Source organism: Rattus norvegicus, chromosome 5, assembly GCF_036323735.1.
Source record: "Rattus norvegicus strain BN/NHsdMcwi chromosome 5, GRCr8, whole genome shotgun sequence".
Lineage (NCBI taxonomy): Eukaryota > Metazoa > Chordata > Mammalia > Rodentia > Muridae > Rattus > Rattus norvegicus.
Window position 1 is genome coordinate 14,481,334 of NC_086023.1, and position 6,939 is coordinate 14,488,272.

The window sequence follows — 6,939 nt, forward strand, 5'->3', positions numbered from 1 at the left end:
AAATAAACAAACACTCAAACTGTGCTCTGAAGAAAGAGGAGGAGGAGGAAGAGAAGAAAGAAGAGGAGGAGGAGGAGGAAGAGGAGGAGAAAAAGGGAAAGAGGAGGAAGAGGAGGAGAAAAGGGGAAAGAGGAGGAGGAAGAGGAAGAGAAAAGGGGAAGGAGGAGGAGGAAGAGGAGGAGAAAAGGGGAAGGAGGGGAGGAGGAGGAGGAGGAGGAGGAGGAGGGGGAGGAGGAGGAGGAGGAGGAGGAGGAAGGTCAGTTTTGTAACAGGAGGCCTGCTGAGATGGACGCTCATCAGGACTGTTTATGTCAGTAACTTCACTCTTTAGACACTTCTTACCCTGGCTTAGCTTGCAGGCTCTGGGCACATCTCTCTGCACATCTGTCTGCACATCTGTCTGCACATCTGTCTGGCTGTTCTCTGACTCTTTCTGGCTGACCTCCTAGCATCTGAAGTGGACGATGGAGGCTTGGTTCTAAGGATGTGAATTCTACGACACTTCCTGCCGTTCATTCTAACACAGTGTTACAGGACAGAGGTGTTGCTTCTAGTGCCCGTCTACAGCAGCTGGGGATCTGGGCATGAAGCCTTTCTCACTCAGGATGCGAGACTTTGCCCAACCAAAAATAGTCTGAGAAAATAGTCTTTTTCATTCTATTCTATTCTCTTCTTGAAATACATATTGCCAATTCACTGCTATGGTTGCTGGCTATGATGGAAGAGGATGGAGATCTTTGATAAAGACCACGCCCTTTACCCCTAGGTAACATACTAGGAGAAATAGAGCAGACAGTAAGTGATAGACACAGACAGACAGACACACAGACACACAGAGGATGCTCAGAGGGCATTTTAAATCAGTGTTCCTTGATTTGTCCGGGGTGAAAGCTAGTCAATGAGATTTGATTTTTCTCCTTTCTTCCTTCTTCCGTTTTTCCATCCCTTGCTCCTTCTTTCCATCTTCTCCCTTTTTTTGCTGTTGGCAGTGTGGATGACCGAACCCAGGGACTCACATAGGCTACTCAGATGCTCCGCCGTTGAGCTAAGCCCCCACCGTCTACTGAAAGATTTAGATGAATATGTATTATATGAAGACCATATTATTCTGGTGAGAGAAGTATTTTTGAATGGAAGGTGTCGTGCTTCTTACTGTGTGTTCGTGTGCAGAGACGAAGAGCACTGGCCTCTTCCTATTATTTTAAGAAGACCACACTCTCATGACTTCAATTAAACTTCATCCTTACCCAAAGATCGCAAAACACTTAGAGGCCTGGCCTCGGCATTGAGAACCGGGGAAAATACAAGTACAAAGTCCACAGGAGATCCTGGTAGACACAGCAGGACAGAGTGGAAAACCAGGGAGAATGAAAGGAGGTGGACTGTTATGAGCTGTGAGGGAAGAAGGATGTGACAGGGAGGACAGCATCCTTCGTAATGTCTCTAAGAGTCTGCTCTAAACCTTCCTTGCTGTTGAAGGCCAAATGAGATGGTGGGAGTAGGGGACAGAGAGGCCCAAGGTGCTGGAGAGAAAGTTTGTCTGTTTAGTGTCTAGCACTAGGCCTAGGCATTCTGTGGAAGAAAAAGTTTATTCTTCTTCATGGGTGACAGGGTTCCGTCACCTCTTTTGTCTTGGTAACCTGTGGTATAGCAATCTCCTTCTTTGTTTATATTTGCAGGCAGTGTGACCTTGGTCAAATAATGTGACTTCTCTGAGAGGCCTAATCTTATCATTCATAAGATGGAGATAATTGTAAGCACCTCCTTATTAATTATTCTTTATTGTTTTAATCAGCAAACAATATTAATACATACAATGTATGACTTGTGCCTAATGTGTAAGAATGCAAGAATGACCAGCATTAGGCTTACAGTTAACATTACTGAGCTAGTATCTGGGGGCCTGGTCTGACAAGGCTGATTTGGGGGTAAAATTTGGCATTTTACCTTTGGGATCCTCTAATTTTCCTTTCTTTTCTTTTCTTTTTTAAATTACCATCTTCATTAATCAAGCCAGGAAGAGGTATTAGTCTCTAAAAGTTTTATAACTAATTCCCAAGGCTGCCTTTGGTCACTGGCCCTGTGTGCACAGCTTGTTAGGAATTCAAAAGGTGAATATTTCAAGAGACCCTTCATCCAAAAGGACAGTCAACATGTGACAAAATGTTCACCATCACGACGTGAATCCAATCTGTGACAATGGCTCCCTATAAGCTTGCTAGAATAACTGGGGAGAAACACAAAAGTTTAGGCCTTGGGATGTAGCTTAGTCTAGAATGTATGAAGCCCTAGATTCAGTCCCCATTACCACATAAATCCAGGAGTGACAGTGCACACCATGCTTGGTAGCCCAGCACGTTTGAGGCCAGTTTGGGATCCATGAGCTTCTGCTTCTAAATAACTAAATAGAATAATGGTTTGTCTTACAAACATTTTCCCTTATGTTTAGTACATGGTATAAAGCTCACACTAGTTGCCCCATAGTTGCTGTCCAAGCCATAGAGGGAGAATGTGCACATACAGCTTCCAGAAGGTTCTGATGAGAGAAGCAACTCGGACCCTTGGGATGCATCTTGGGATGCTTCTCTGCCCTACTCAGATGTCACAGGGCAGCAACCCTTGCACTAACAAGCCTGTATTATTTACAGAATAGAACTTTTGGATATCGTTCTCAGCCAGGAAAACTATGGCCCACAGCTTTGATAAAACAGGTCTACTGGCTAGGGAACCACACTCTCAAAGAGGGCAAGAAGACCACGTGATGAATACGTAGTAAGTAAGTAAATAAGGCACGAAAGATTTTGTGATTTACAGATTCCCTTCCCCTTCACTCAAGTACATTGTATAAATTGGCTTGAGCTCATCTGCCCTATGCAGACCACTCTGTCAGGCTATATAGCCATCTCCCCATCTCTATTTGTCCTATAGATTCAAGTGAGCATCAAAACACTCAGGGGAAGATCACACCTGACACCCACATGCAATTCTGTTCTTGCTATGTAGTGTCTTGTGCCCCAGCAGGCCTCTACCCGCATGAAGACCGTCACCAGATGTAGCCCTAGTCCCTGCCTCTCCAGAACTCTGCTTCTGCCATCTCGGCTTGGCGCTGCTTCCAGCTCACTGAATGCCAGCTCAAGGCAGAAGGGGTGGTAAGGGAGACCTCTTCTATACTGTGGCTTGTTCCAAGATGGCTGCCTGCAAATCAGCCGACGGGGTGAGAAAAGTGTGAGTATGACAGGCCTGCTGGAGAAAAGACATGGTCAGAAGTCCATGGAAGCCTTACTTTGCAGAGGACTCCTTAAATGCCTGGTGTGAAACAAAATATAGAGGGTTTTGTTTTTCTTTTTGAGCTTTAGAGTAGTCATTGGTGTTCTGCAGCAGAAAGGCAAATTAAATTGGCCCAAGAGGGCCTCAGACACACTGTCCCTCCCTCCTCCTTCCCTCCCCCCCACATCTGTACTGGACATATACAGACTTTCCTCATTCTTGACATTCCATAAACAACACTGAAATAACTTTTCAGACAATGTAAGTCATCTCCAGGTGATTTCAATTATGTGGAGTTATAAGTAATGTTTATATAATTTTATACAAAGGACTTAAGCTGTTAGGTATCCAAGGTGTGTTCTAGAAACTCCATGGATTCCAAGGTTAGACTGTCCTGACAAAAGAAAAATCCCAGGTTGTTTGGGTCCATCCGTGTGAATGAGCCCGGCTGCGTTAATTGTGCTGTTCTGAAGAGAGAGACAGGGAAAGGGATGAGAAAGTAACGCTAAGGTGAGCTACTGTATACATTTCAAAAGTTCATGCTTAAAATGTAAAAATTGGATGTGGGGGAACTCAAGAAAGTAATTGAAAACTTGGGAACTACACACACACACACACACACACACACGGACAGACACACATACAGATACACACACAGACACACACACATACATACACATACACACACAAAGACACACACATACACACACAAAGACACACAGACACACATACAGACACACACACAGACACACACACACGCGCGCGCGGGCGCGCACACACACACACACACACACACACACACACACCTATCGTTCATGCTCTGCTGCTGCTCTGATGACAGTGAAAATTTGAAGTCATCCCAATTTCCCATCTTCTGGATGAATTATTAAAATTCTACCCTGTGAACTATTGTGTGTCATTTAAAGAAGCAATCATGCAGATGATGCAGAAGCACAGGGAAATTTAAAACGTCATATCTCCTGAAAAAAAGGATGAAGAGTATAACTTCTATATGGGGAAAGCCAGGGAAAGAGATCACATGACTAAAGCCACATTTGGGTAATGGGATTCTAGGCCGTTTTTCTTTTCTCTTGAGTATTTTCATTAGTTTCCAAGGTATAAAAAACAATCTACAGATTGGAAAAGTGATTAAAACCACCCAGTGAAAAATCCAATATTTAAAGCCATAAAGAACAGAGGCTTGGAGTTAGTTGTTCTGGGTGTAGCCTCATGAGGGACACCACATGGGATGCCTCAGGCCCTTGGTGCTTTTTGAAAGGACGTTGCATTTAATCTGAGAATGAGTGGAGTTGAAAAGCAGAGGAATAATAGCAGAAGAAACCAGGCCCTCCCACAGCAGCTGCCATCAATTCAGTGGGGTCCTCAAGAACTAATTCACATCCTTTCACTGTGGCTGTGCTTAGCGGACCTACCTCCCCTGGCCATTTTGATGGGAATGGCCTTGTGTGCCAATGGTTCCCAGAGGACTAGGCACTTAATGGCAGCTGTCTGGCTTGGGGTTGCCCGCATGAGGAATCAGCCTGTGCAGTGTTGACCTGGAGGTGAACAGTTATCCTACTCAGACCCCTTTCCCCAGGGGTAACATGCCTCATTAGGGTACAGCTTCTAATCTAAACAACCATTAATCTTCTCTCAGGGTTAAAGGGGCCAGAAAAGCAGTTTTTGTGCACACGCTTTCTGTTTTGATACTGTACTTGTCTGAGTTTTACGAGAGAAGAATTACTTCGTTGAACACGTCAAAACACCCCGCAGCTGTGTCCTGACCTATACCAACAATGCCCAGCTCAACATGGCCCTTCCTGGAGAAGGGACAAGAGAGCAAAACCTGTTTATTGTGGCATGTGACGATAAATCACGGTGACATGGCCTAACTTAGAGTGAATTAGTATTTACCTCATAAGTAAATCAGAGGTGTGTGAAAATGTTGTCATATATGATGACATTATACAAACTCTTGGATGTCATTCCTTTAATTCTCCCTCCCTTGCTAAGGAAACCAAGTAAATGAACCTGTAACTCTAGAAATGGTTTTTAAAAGAAAATCAATAGAAAAAAGATTTTCTGAAATGAGAAAAACGCACTTGTTCCCTCTGACATGATTTACAGACACTGGCCTTGTTTTCTCTCTCATGGTTAACTAGTGGACAATTTACAAAACATTTCTTTTACCATGCTTTCAAATTGTAAAGAGCAAAATGGTGAGTTTCAAGATTAAAAAAAGAGAAGGCTTCCAAAATCTGTTACTTAGTGCATGGCCTTTACAGTTTTCCTCGGCAGAGCCATTGTTAAGACGAATGCCAGACATTTCTCATGAGTCACATCCAGACATCTGGCTACTGCTAGGAAAAGCAGCACGTATGAAGGATAAAGAATTAATTTTTTTATATCTCGAATTGTTTTTCATTAGATTTCTTGAATTAAAAAGAATTTCACATTCAAGAGTCAATGATATATAAAATATATTCGTAACATTTTCAAGCTAAAGAGGCCTTGGCTAAATGAAGTAGGATTCAGAACAAAAATCCAGCACCCCAGAGTCTAAATAACACCATGGGGCAGCAGAGAAAAGACATTACCTGTGGGCTCCATATTGGCAAACCAACCAATTCCAAAGTGGAAATATTAAAGAAAAAGTTTTCACAGATTTCCCACGAGCAAACCCGAGTCTGCTGTGCCCTGATGACGTCGCTGTGTGCAGGGGGTAAGTGTGTAGCCACGGACTGCTGGGGTCTCCTGCCCTGCATAGCTCTCCTGCTCAAGGTGGCATTGCTTGCCCTGAGTCTTGTGAAGTTAGACCTACAATAGCACATACAGGCTTCATTGTCCTTCCCTTACACTCAGCACAGCAAGCAATTGCACGGTGTTATTCTGTGTTGGATAGAAGGAGAAAGAGACAGTTTAAGGAACTAGAAGGCTGTTCATAGGTTACATGGCGACATGGCTCACAGGTGAGCGTTTGTTGGGTCGGGGGCACCATTTACACCATTTTATGTGTAGGAAGGAAGGCACTCTCAGATTTCAGTATCTTCGGGGAGTCCTAGAACCAACTGTCTAAGGACACAGAAGAATGGTGTATCATGAGAGTTTTATTTGGACTTTTCTTTAGAGCGGTGTTGGCAATGGGAGAATCCCATTTTGCTATGCCGAATGTGCTCTCATTAGCTGACAAATTTCACCGAATGTTACAGGGGTCAGCAAAACTGGTCCATTCTCTGCCGTATTCACATTAGCTTCTACTCATGTATCATTTATAGAGAGCAGGAAGTAACTTTAAGTAGATATAGTCAGTTTTAGCTAGCACACTGTTGGTATCACCTGATGCTTGTCTTTGGGTACTGGGTATGACCAACAGGAGTATTTTACAGGAATTATCTTTGTGTGCACGCACACACATTTGAGTGTGTGTGTCATGTGGTTAGCATGCACTCCACCTCTGAGTTATATCCTCAGCCCCCCTCCTATGGGTGTGGTGTATGTGTGTGCACATGTGTGGGTAGCTGTGCATTGTGCATTTGTGCATGTGTACTCTGAAGACAAAGGTCAACACTGGGTGTCTTTGTTTTGGTCTTCACCTTATTTTTTGAGAAAGAGTCTCTCAGTAAACCTAGAGCTCACCAATTGGCTAGGTGGCTGGCCAGGGAGCTGCTGCTG